The sequence below is a fragment of the Hibiscus syriacus genome, unplaced genomic scaffold, assembly GCF_006381635.1.
Source record: "Hibiscus syriacus cultivar Baekdansim isolate YM2019G1 unplaced genomic scaffold, ASM638163v2 tig00112529_pilon, whole genome shotgun sequence".
Lineage (NCBI taxonomy): Eukaryota > Viridiplantae > Streptophyta > Magnoliopsida > Malvales > Malvaceae > Hibiscus > Hibiscus syriacus.
In genome coordinates this window covers 20522-33837 of record NW_024063357.1, presented here as the reverse complement: position 1 = coordinate 33837, position 13316 = coordinate 20522, and the positions used below count along the sequence as shown (strand labels likewise).

The following is a 13316-nucleotide window of genomic DNA, read 5'->3' as shown; positions in this document are numbered from 1 at the left end:
TGTAGATTTTTTCTTTTTGATTTTAAAAACATAAAATATGATCATTTTCTCTTTTATTTAATTAAGATACAACCACTTTCGTTTTTATTTAATTAAGATGTGATCATCACGGGTTAACTGTCGTTAACAGTTAACAGATTAGGTGACGTGACATTTAAATATTTTGATATAATCACACATTTGATTCATATTATTTACATACTCTCTTAATTTAGTAATACTTTCAATAAATTAAAATAAAGTTCATCCTCTTATGCACGTGTCACCATTCAATTAGAATATTAACTTTATTTTAATTTAATATATTTATTTTAACCAATCAGAGAATGATACGTATCACTCTCTTATCGAAAGAAAACAAAGCAAAGCAAATTGGGGCTAAAGGGATTCAAACTTGAGTCTCTTGAGAAATCAAACATTGTACTCAACCATTGAGTCAAGACAATTTTTAGTCTAAAATAGATAACAAGATGTATATGCTTTATATCTTAATGTATAAATTCTTATCTTAAATTCATAATATCTTATATATATTAACTTTAAGAAATATTTTTAATATTAACTGATTAAATATATTTTAATATTAATTCATTTAAAAATATTTTATTTTTAAAATATATATTTTGTTCTTATATAAACTATTTAAAAATATATTTTATTATTACTTTAATTTTTATAGTATATATTTTATCTTAATTTACTAAATTTATTATATTATTACTTTAAATTATTAAATAAATTTTATTCTTATCTTAAATTAAATATTTTATCATAAAATATATATTTTTAAATAAAAATAAAATATTTTTAAATTAAATTAATAAAAATAACTTAATATAAAAAATATTTTTAAAGTTAATATATATATAATATTATGAATTTAAGTTAAATATTTATACACTAAGATATAAAATATATACATCATATTATCTATTTTAAACTAACCACTGGTCTTGGCTCAATGGTTGGGCACATTCTTGGTTTTCCAAGTGACCGGGGTACAAATTCTTTTGGCTCCATTTTGCTTTGTTTTGTTTTCTTTCAAAAAGAGGGTGATATGTGTCCCTTTGATTGAGAAAATAAATAAATTTTAAAATAAAATTAGTCCTCCAACCGAATGATGACACATGGAACGACATTTGGCACTAGTGACACATGATATCATTCGACCGGAGGATTAAATTTATCTTAATAAATTAAATTTTAACTAAATTGAGAGAATATGTAAATAACAATGATCAAATGAATGATTATATCAAAATATTTAGCTACCACATCAACTAATTTGTTAAACATTAACGACAATTAACTCGTGGTGATCGTACCTTAATTAAATAAAAATAAAAATGATCATATATTGTGTTTTTTAAAACCAATAAAGTAAAGTGAACAAAACACAAACACAAGTGATTGATCATGTAATTGACCCTTGATTTTTTTTTTATAATTAGCTGAATCGGGAGGGATCGGAAATCCACATGTACAAAAGTGGGGGCCTTAAGAGGGAATTCAGAACAAAATGAGTAGTACGTTTTGTGATGTTATAATCATATTCTTATTTTCAATTATATAATCATATGGTACCCAGAGAAGGCTGTCTTAGTCAATGTGGTTAGCTTCTCCATTTGTCCATTCCTTTCATGTAATGTAATATTCAATGCGGTTAGCTTCTTGTAATGTGTATATATTTGTATAAAATTAATACAATTTTACATACAACCATGATATTTGTTATAATCAACATATTAAATTAACTACATGCTCCATAACTACTGGTAATGGATATGCTTAGACTATTGGACCAATAGGAACAGGGATGGCAAGGCTAAAGGGAGAAGAAATGATTTATGGTAAGAAAAACACATGAATAATAAGAGCAACATTTATGGATGATGAAAGCTATACTTGTCAACCCTCACTCCACCATGAACCATGAACCATGTGGTCCACATCACTATCCTCCCCATCCCCATTCTCTTTCAAATTTCTGACTCGAATGCAGTTGTCCCTAAATTTTTCTTCCTTTTTTTTGTTTCTATAATCATTAAACCTAAAAATATGCAATTACAGCACCTTCGAATATGCACATTGGTGTACCAATTTATAGAATATTATGCACCATTATACTTCATTTTAGTCTACATACATACCCTTCTTTAAAGCTTAGAAGTAAAACCCAAATAAGTCATGGGCCTCAGGGCTCGTAATACCCTTCATTTTAGTCTTGAGCCTTAATCTCACTACTCTTCTCTCTCCAGACAAGGTCATGGACAGGTGAATTCATTTGTAGTAACCAACTGATTCTTAACGACAGCTAAACGTATGCATAACCAAAGTTGAATAACCATGTGCAATCAAAGTGGAATTCACCAATTGAAATTAAGTCAATAACAGAAAACATAGTATCCAGTAACATACGAACTTGTCTAAACCAACTCAATGAACTCAAACATAGATAAGGGTGTGTGAATGAATATAGCTTTCAATTAACTTTGTTTATTAACTATTAATATAATATTTGTTTATGAATATGTGTCGCGGATGTCTTTCGGTTGAGCTCGGAATTGGGCTTCGACTTGGATTAAATGATTAGAGTCGCCACCGATAACTTTAAAAAACATTTAGGTGGATCGGACACCTTATTTCTTACATGATCTGCGTTTTTACCAAAGATGTGTCGGATTCGGGAGTCGGTTACGGTCAAAGAAGGATTAGCACCCTTGAACCACCCTTTCGGTACCAATTAATTCGTCGATTGTCTTTAATTGCGAAAATTAAAATTAAAATTTAAAACGTTCAATTCAAATTATTTACCTTTGATTGGTTGAAAAATATCCCTAAAGTCAAAATATATTAGATTGTAAAATAAAAATAAATATGAACAAAGGAAAAGAATATTAATATAATAATAGTAAAATAAATAAAATAAATAAAATAGATAACCAAGATAAATAAAAGTTAATAAAAAAAGAAAAATAAAAATAATAAAAATTAAAAAGGACCAAAATGAATGATGTTCAAAGATGGAAGGACTACACCAAGATTTAGCACTATATAACCCCAAATACACGTGGGTTATTAGGGGACCCAAAGCTGGTTGGCCGTGCTTTTTTCTCTTTCTCAATCCCATAATAAAATAAGAAAGCAAGAGAGAATGTCAGTCATGCTACATGGAATCCACTAAATAAACAAAAAGAATAGGGTTTAGCCAAATCAAATGTTGAGTACGCGAATTTCACCTGGGAGCTTCGGTTTCCCCCCTTCTCTCTCTCTTCTGCTTCCTCATCTCATCGTCCCATTATATTTTATTCGGCGTGATAGCTCTGCCAGAAAACGCGTATCCATCAAGTTCAAGCATCCATACGAACCACACAACGAAGACTCTCTGCCGCCAGCATGTAATCGCATGCCTTGTTGATCTCCCCAAATGGGATCGGGTGAGTGATGAATTTATCCAACTCAAGCTCCTTCTTGATATATCTCTCGACAACACCAGGGATATCCGATCGAGGTTTGTAGTTGCCGAAGAAAATACCCTTAAACGTTCTCTCGTTCAAGAAATTCACCGGATTTTTTTTGAATGCATCATCTCTGCTCGGCATGGTTCTTCGGTTGGGTTTTCTCGGGTTCCGATGAGCAGCCGGTCTCCATTTCCTTTTCGAATACGATAATGGTAGGAATGGAGAAGCCCCAGGAAAGTCTGTCGTAAGCTGAGTTGCCAGCTTCCTCTTTGAGCCATGCAAAACCGGAGGCTTACTATCCAATATTGTGGCATTCGGTGCTTCTATTTCTTCTTAGATGAATCCCTCCTGATGCGACATAAAAGCACCTGCAGATGAGAAGAACTGGAGTGATTCTTTCACATACCCCAAGACCACAGTGCTAAAAATCCCAAAATAAGCAGACTGGGAGCCCGCATTTTGCCAAAGGTTTTGTGAACAAATTTTGAAGAAAAGAAACGGGTTTTTCTTTAGAAAGATAGATCGAAATTAAAAGGCCGATCTTGTTTGATTCTCTGCGTTGAGAAGAGAAAAACAAAAGAAAAGAGAACCCAACCAAGTCTGCCATGGAAGGAAGAGAAAGAAGGCAAAGAGAGAGAGAACCGAAAACCCCCTCCCTATCAAAAAGAGGGGTTTAGTGAAAACGGTTGAGATACGTGGGGGTTGGAGTTTGAATGGGTTGAGTGCTGGATTTGGGTCAGATCCGAATTCGGGTCTAGAAACTGGGTCTTGGGTGTGTAACTGGGCTGTAAAAAAATGAAAATAAATTAGTAATGATAATATATATGTTACATAATTCTAATATATAAATTAAAACGTAAATGCCACGTGATCGGATGAAAATATGTGTCAACAATATAAATAGAGGTGTGTTTGTTTCATTTATTTTCACAAACAATCTATTTTGAAAACTAATTTATGCACTCATTTATCGACTCGTTTATCTCCTTTTTCCTCTTATTTTTTATATTTTAAATATTGGTGAAGGTAGAGACTAAATTGAAATCGAATGCATGATGAATTTTGGAGTTCAAACTATGAAGCTTGATGAGCTTAAGGACTAGTAATATAATTTCACAATTTTTCTGAATATACAAAGGAACATATCAACAAATAATAAACGGATATGTTCGTGGACGTTAAATAAACCAAACATGAACATTTTTAAAAATAAAATAAAAAACAAACATAGATCAAACATGAATATCTTAAAAATAAATAAATAAATAAATAAATACGAACACAATATTAATCGTTCAAGTGTGTTAATTTACCATTCTCATTATGCAACGTATCTGTTGTAAGCTTCCTGACTTCCTGCATTCATCAATTATTTATCATGTGTGAGAACTTAATTGTTTGAACAATCACAAGAGCCATGAATCCATACCCTGTTTAACACAATAAGAAAGAACCTTTAGTACGTATACAAGCTTTTTTTTTTTTTTTTGCACAAATGGGTGCGGATACCCTTTCCCATCCCCATCTCCATCTAATAATTTTTTATATTTATCATTTAATCATCATTTACGATGAGTAAAATTTTTAAATCAACATCATCCTACGAAGATAAATTCACCACACTCCCACTACTCAATTGGATTCTCACAACCCATCTCATATCCGTCTGTATCCGTATGTATCCGTCTATACCCGTCAATTTGAGATAGGTGAAACAACGATCTTTAATTTTAAAAATGTTTATATCCTAATATTAGGTTAAATTATAAGTTAAGTCCTATAAAATCTTAAGATTTACATAATATTCTTTAAAATTATATCTAAATTCATAATGATCCAAAATTTATATTGTGAGTAGTAGGGTGTTCAAAAATACCTAAACCGGTTGACCCGACCCGACTATCCGCCAACCCGGTTAAAAAATATCATGTATTTATTTTGAAAATACTCGATTTTTCAAGCAGGGTACCTGACCGGTTAAATTTTTCGGGTTTCCAGATCGGGCTTGGTTTACAAAATGTTACTTAATCGGGTACCCGCCGATACGTTATCCAATTTATTATATTTTTTTATTTTATATTAAATGCTTATTTATAATTTTCAAAATATTTCACTCTAACATTCTAAATTTCTAATTTCTTAAATTTTACTACCATAAATTCTAAATTTTTAATTTCTTAAATTATTTCACATTAACATTTTAAATTATTTTTTAAAATATTTGTTTTAATTTCGAAACTCTTGAAATTTAATTTAATTTTTTATTTTATTATTAAATTTTTTTTTAATTATGTAATTTAAAATTTTGAATTTTATGTGTGAATTATATATTATAGAACTTTAAATTTTAGAATATATATATATATATATATATATATATATTTAAAGAGAAAAAAATTATGAATCGAGTATGCTTAACCCGTAAATACAGGTACCAGGGTTTTACGGGTACCCGAATATCATAGGCCGGGACACGGGCTGTCATTTTAGTACTGAAAATTTCAGGTACCTAGTTTTGAAAACTCTTAGTGAGTAGTTAGTGGCTGGGCGAATGCAGGACAGGTAAGGTCTTAAACCCATTAACTAAAGGGTAAACTACACGGGAGACCACCAAACTATGGTCATTAATCAATCTTACTACCAAACTATTTTTTGTCTCAATTCGACCACCAAACTTTTTAATTGATTCAATCAAACCACCACACCATTAATTTTAACAGACTTGGTGACGCGTCCGTTAATAAAATTGGCATAATTATATATTTGATCCTTAATATTTACATATTCTATCAATTTAGTCACTATTTTAATTCAATTAAATAAATTTAACTATCCAATTAGAATATGACACGTGTCAATACATGATTGGAAGGTTCGTTGGGCCAAAGATCCCCAATGGTTCTAACTTACAACAATTTTTATTTAACTTATAAAAGTTTGTTAATGATAAAAAATTTAAAAAATTATTTGTTTAAATAAATTATTTTTTCTTTAACCGTTAATCGAACCGAAATTTATTTGAAAATTATTAACCGAACCAAATTAACCGAATTTTTTTTCTTTAACATTAATCGAACCGAAATTATTTGACCGTTAATCGAACCAAAATTTATTTGAAAATTATTAATCGAACCAAATTAACCGATTTTTCTTTAACATTAATTGAACCGAAATTATGTGAACGTTAATCGAACCGAAATTTATTTGAAAATTATTAGCCGATTTTTTTCTTTAACCATTAATCTAACCAAAATTATTTGACCGTTATCGAACCCAAATTTATTTGAAAATTATTAACCGAATTAACCGAATAAAATAAATTATTTTTCTTTAACCGTTAATCGAACCGAAATTTATTTGAAAATTATTAACCGAACCAAATCAACCGATTTTTTTCTTTAACCATTAATCGAACCGAAATTATTTGACCATTAATCGAATCGAAATTTATTTGAAAAGTATTAACCGAATTAACCGAATAAAATAAATTATTTTTCCTTAACCGTTAATCGAACCGAAATTTATTTGAAAATTATTAACCAAATTGAATTAACCGAATTTTTTTCTTTGCACATTAATCGAACCGAAATTATTTGACCGTTAATCGAACCGAAATTTATTTGAAAATTATTTACCGAACCAAATTAACCAAATTTTTTTTCTTTAACATTAATTGACCGAAATTATTTGACCGTTAATTGAACCGAAATTTATTTGAAAATTATTAACCGATTAACGGTTAATTTGGTTCGGTTAATAATTTTCAAATAAATTTCGGTTCGATTAACGGTTAAAGAAAAAATAATTTATTTAAACAAATAATTTGTTTAATTTTTTTTATCATTAACAAACTTCTACAAGTAAAATACAAATTGTTGTAATTTAGAACCATCGAAGAGCTTTGGCCTAACTGTTTGGACGCTTGGTTACTCTCCCCCCACTGACATAGTTTGATTCTCCCTCGGCGCATATTTGTTCTTCAATTTTCCATTTCAATCTGATTGGTTAAAAAATCAGTTAATTAAATAATTTAATATTCATAAATAAAACATTATAATCATGTATTGATACGTGTCATGTTCTAATTGGATAGTTAAATTTATTTAATTGAATTAAAATAGTGACTAAATTGATAGAATATGTAAATATTAAGGACCAAATATATAATTATGCCAATTTTATTAACTGACACGTCACCAAGTCTGTTAAAATTAACGGTGCGGTGGTCTGATTGAATCAATTAAAAAGTTTAGTGGTCGAATTGAGACAAAAAATAATTCGGTGGCAAAATTAATTAATGACCATAGTTTGGTGGTCTCTCGTGTAGTTTACCCTTAACTAAACTATCCGTGTGACTTTTTACATTCACATCCGCCCACCATCCATTAAAATCATAAGCATCTTCACTCTAATTAGAACATATACGGTGTAAAACCCACGAAATTATATCTGTCTGTCATACCTAGCTAAGAACTTCTCCATGTATTAATGTATCATAATTTTAGTACATTCTTTCCTCCTCATTAATATTAGATTCTTTAATTGAATACGAAGAGAGTGTACCATTATCAGAAATAATCTTGATTGATGCAATTAACCTTATCGACACAATTTTCTAGTGATCTATGGCACGAGATTTAAAAATAGACCAGGGATTACAGACGAATTAGCATTTTACGCTGAAATTGTTATTATTTAATCACCCACCTTGAATTACGTCATGTGTAACTATTTATTCTTCTTACACTAACTTCCAGCTGAACGTGTGATTCGTAGACAAGATAATTCAAATCCCATGATCTAACTTAATGCCAATCCATGCCGCTGCTGTCTTTTTCGGGAGACAGCTGTCTTGCCTATAATGTTTATCACATTGCTATAGGGATGGGCATAGGTGGGTTAGGTCGAATTTTTGATATATCTGACTCAAATGGAGAATAAGGAATCTTTAGCTCGAAATTTGATTTAATTTGATCAAAATAAAATTTTATCCGATTCAATATATAATTTAAAAATCTGATTTGATTCGATTCGAAATAATAAAAAAATATTTTTTATTTAATAAAAATGATAACTTAATTAAAAAAATAATATATAAAGGGATATTTGATGACATGACATTATACAAAGGCTCTTTTCTTGAAACTAAGATATATTTTTAGGGGTTTCAGAGATTTTTTTAATTATGGGTTAAATTTTGTTAAGAAATATTGTAATGAGGATATTTAAATTTAAATTAAAATTAATTAAATAATTATATATTTTATAACATTTTTATAAAATATCATCAAATTTAGTTTGTTAAAATTAATATAATTTAGAGTTGTTGATGTTTTCATCGAATGCATTTGAATAAGCCCATCCATATACTTCCTTTCTAAGACGTCTGTTTTCCATCTTTATCAACATTGACATTTATAGATTTAAGAATAATTGATTAAAAAAATAGTGTACCTCTTTCTTTATTCAGAGGCCTATTGCGAAAGTTTTTCAGAGCAATAGAGAAAGGATTCTTGTGCGCCAAATCAGTTTGAAAATAAATACAAAGCAAAGAGATATTGTTAATTAAACGAGTTTGACTCACTAACTGACGTAAACATCGACGACTTTGAATTATATCAGTTTCTCTTCAACCAATTGAATTTGATGATGTTTTAAAAAAATATTATAAAATATAGAAATATTTAGTTAATTTTAATTTTAATATCCTCATCAAAATATATTTTAACAAAATTTAACTCATAATTAAAAAATAAATATTTATATATTTTAACATGTAAAAAAATAATTTTAAATAATATATACTAATTTACATTTCAATAGTAAAAATATAAATAAATTAAAATTAAAGATTACATGAAAAAAAAGGTAAGAGAAGTCATTTTAACTTTTATCCCACATTATTAATAAATATAGTCTAAATATTCCACTATACCTATATAATTAACATCATCAGACTCTTTAATTAATGAAATTAATATATATTAAATTATGATCTTTATATTTTTTAAAAATTTTAAAGTGTACCTTTTAACTGAAAAATATGGGAAAGGCTCGAAAAAAACCTTCCACATGTAACATCACATCATTAAAACCCTTAAAAAGTTATTTTCGTAAAACGCGTCTTTAAAAGGCTTGTTTTGTGAAATGTGTCTTTATGCATTTTTGTCAGAAATACTGTTAGTATAGTGTATATTCGAGATAGAGTGTTAGAATGATACTTTTAAATTATTAGGTGATATTAGGATAAAATTACCACAAAAAGGGTAAATCAATGTGCACTTGAAATGTTGGGAATTTTATTAGAAAAAACCCCTAAAATTAATTTATTAGGAAAATGCCCAATAAGAATTATTTGAAATAAAAACCCTCTCAAATTACTTGCACAAGACTACCTCGCGCTCAGTAAAACGTGTATAATAACCTCGCGTTTCATAGGATTTGAGACTGTCCGACGTGTAAGCATTTTTCAGATAACCAAATTTAATATTATGATAAAAATACTCGCGGTATGTAGAATGTGAGGTTCACCAAAAATTGAATTTATTGCAGGTAGTATTTAACAAATATGGCGCCTACAAAATGCGAGGTATATGCATTTCTAGTCCACATTGCAAGTATTTAGAGGCATGTTCAAGGGATATTTTTGAGTAGTTAATTTTGTTTTTGTAATTTATAAGATTAGAGTCGTGTTGGAACTAATCTTTCAGTTGGAGTTAATATCAAGACATAAAGATATTGTAAGTGGAATAAAAAAAACCACGTTGAAAATGGTTCCAGAGCTTGGTGTTGTGCATGAATAAAAAAACTAAATGGTTTGATAGACATATTCGAGGGGTATTTTCGGGTAGTTAGCATGGAAATTTCCTAATTTATAAGATTAGAGACACAATATTAGTACTTACGTTTCAATAGAGGCTAGTATCGGTACATACGAGACATTGTAAGTGATGTAAAAATCACGTTAAAAATAGTTCGAAACTAAAAGAAATTGAAAAGTAATGAACATATTTTGTTAATTACAAAAGTACTACAATGAAAAAAACAATTCATCGATACGAGAGCATGGTTGATTAGAACATTTGTTTTTCACGTGCCCAAAATTCCTACAGATAATGCATAATTTTCAGTTGTCCAGTTCTTTCTAGATGTTCAACTCAATCCTCATCATAATAAATCCACATTGATAATGGGCGACTTCTTTTCACACATTATAGTGCAAAATTTTATCATATAGTAAGTTCATCATCAACTTTATCCAAATCTCATTAGTTTCCAATGAAAAAAAAACTTATATTGATAAACCTTGTTTATTTCAAGTAAATATACCAGATCAACAAATTACATGTAATAAATCCGTCCATAAAAACAATCAGCAATTGAACACGTATAGTTATTAAATAAAATACATAATAATGTTTGTCTATTTACAGGTCCAAATATATTACAAGTCCAACAACAATTGAAGTGCAAGGAAGTCCACGTGGAAGATCCATCCATTAGCAGTTAGGTTTGAGTTTCTTCTCCAGTGTGGCGCAACAGCAAGCATTGGATCTGAACTCATCCAATGATCCAGATTGCCCCCCAAAAGTAAGGTTTTCTTAACCCTAGATGGTATCATCCCAAATATCAACCCTAGCCGCCGCCAAGTACCTAACAGCCCACACCAGCAGCCACGATAACCACCAACATCCATGTCGGCTGCCATCTCAACGAGCACACCGCCCAGTAGAAATCAAGCATGCATCCTCACGTGAGGACCCTCCCACATCGGCAATGTCCTTGCCACTTCAGACGCCATTATCGTTTGCCACATCAGTCGAGGGACCACTGGTCCCTCACCCTCCTCCCATGGCCTGCAAATGGTTTTGACAGTCCTGCAAATATCCATGCAGCCGAGAGAAAGTGACGGTCTCCTTCCCGTTTTAGCATCACCTCACGAGAGATTTGATTATGATATATTTTTTTCAATTCAGTATGATATGTTTTAATTTTAACTTGGATTTAAGTTAATTAATTTCAGGTTTGTCATTCAAAACGGTTTACCCCATCCAAACACCATTACTAACAAATATTAGTTAATAATGATAATAATAATAAATCCAATCTCATTTGTTAGTTTGTTTATCGACCCATTTATTCAATTCTCAATTTTCTTTTATTTATTTTATATTTTAAATATTGATGAAAGTATGGAGTAAATTGAAGACACAGTAAGCTCAAGAGTTCAAACTGTGAAACTAAAGAGCTTAAAGACCAGTGCTATAATTTTATCATTTTTCTTTAGTTTGCAAATAAAAGATAAAAAAGAAGAAGAAAAGTTAGTTTTAAACAAATATATTCACAAATGGTAAATGAAATAATTACGAACATATTTAAAAATAAATAAACGAACACAAATTTAATATGAACATCTTAAAAATAAACAAACGAACACAAATATAATTTTATTCTTTCATTTTCGGTTCATTTACACTCCTATTATGAATATACTTAGTGCTAATTATTATTTGGGCCGATTAGTCCTAGATTGAAATAAACCCAACAATCATAAGTAAAAGGCCCATCGGACACCAAGAGTCCACCTGCGAAGCTGACATGCAGAACCGGGCCTCACTATCCCTTTTTGCTTAATGATGGATCCACCATAACTGGATCCGCTGACGTGTCTTCCTCTTCCCTTCCATGGTGCCAGGCAAAATTAATCTGAGAATGCGCGTTGCAAACAACCCACCACTTTGTCACCGCATGCAACAGTCCCACTCTTCCACCCTTTTCATTGGAACGTCTGTTGCAAACGCAGATTTGAGGCATGGGCTTCAGACTTTCATGAAGCATGTAAACTAAAAGGGATAAATTACCGTAATGATAGCTTTTGTTTCATGACCATTCACTTCTGCTCACCAAATTTTAAAAAGTAACATTTTAAGTTATTTATGGTATAGTTTTATATTGTTTTGATCATTAAGACATTAAATCACGTTAGTTTGACTATGTGGTACGTTAGTAGAAGGATTTAATTTTTAATTTAAAATTTAAATATAATTTTTATTTTATCCTTAAATTACTTTAATTTTTTCGTCCATATTGCTCTCTATCATCATCGATCATCACTGATTGTCATCAACTATCATTTCAATAACAATTAAACTCCAAAATTTTTATTTTGCTCCTTTTTATCCCCTTAAACATGGATTTAACATTTTGTTTCATAAAAAAATTGAAACATGTAGCAGTATTTCTTAAGAGACTAGCTCAAAACACGTCCAAAGTTACTTGTTTCATGTTTACAATGGCAAGACTAGAAGGATTTGAAGGTCATTAATTTTTTCCTAATATTATAAAATAGATATAATTTTGGACGTGATTAAGAAGCACAGCATATGAAAATGTTTAATATATAAAACAAATATACATATTGTAACAACCACAATCGGTATCTGACCCGAATACGAATTAGATATGTCACATTGACTTTTCGAATCATTGATTTTTAGAAAGTAGTGGAAAATTTAAATTTTTTCTTGTATTAAAATAGTGGAACCCTTAAATAAAAATAAATAATAAATTTCAAATTCATATTGGAAATAAATACTTCATAATGTACATAAATACAATAAATTATGTTTTTAAAAACTAATCAGAGCATTTCCATTTAAAACATGGTAATACATGCCAACAATATTTACAAAATTAGTAGAAACCTACTATTCCAAATGGCTGATCTGATCTTCCCGTCGTATGCTGTCATTTCCTAATCTTCACTCTTCCAATCTCTTGGAACCTAAGTGTGAACCATTCACACATTAAGTTATTGACTTAGTGAGGCAATAAAGAGTATAAAATAAAATATTT

General features: G+C 29.8%; 1 protein-coding gene across 1 annotated transcript in view; it reads right to left on the bottom strand.

The window, feature by feature from the left end:
* Positions 1 to 13316, bottom strand: part of LOC120181581 (kinesin-like protein KIN-UB) — a 36745-nt gene that overhangs the window by 15050 nt on the left and 8379 nt on the right. Inside the window, exon 3 of the mRNA XM_039186675.1 lies at positions 2016 to 2035. The gene's annotated coding sequence lies outside the window, so the exon portion shown is untranslated. The remainder of the gene's footprint in view (positions 1 to 2015; positions 2036 to 13316) is intronic.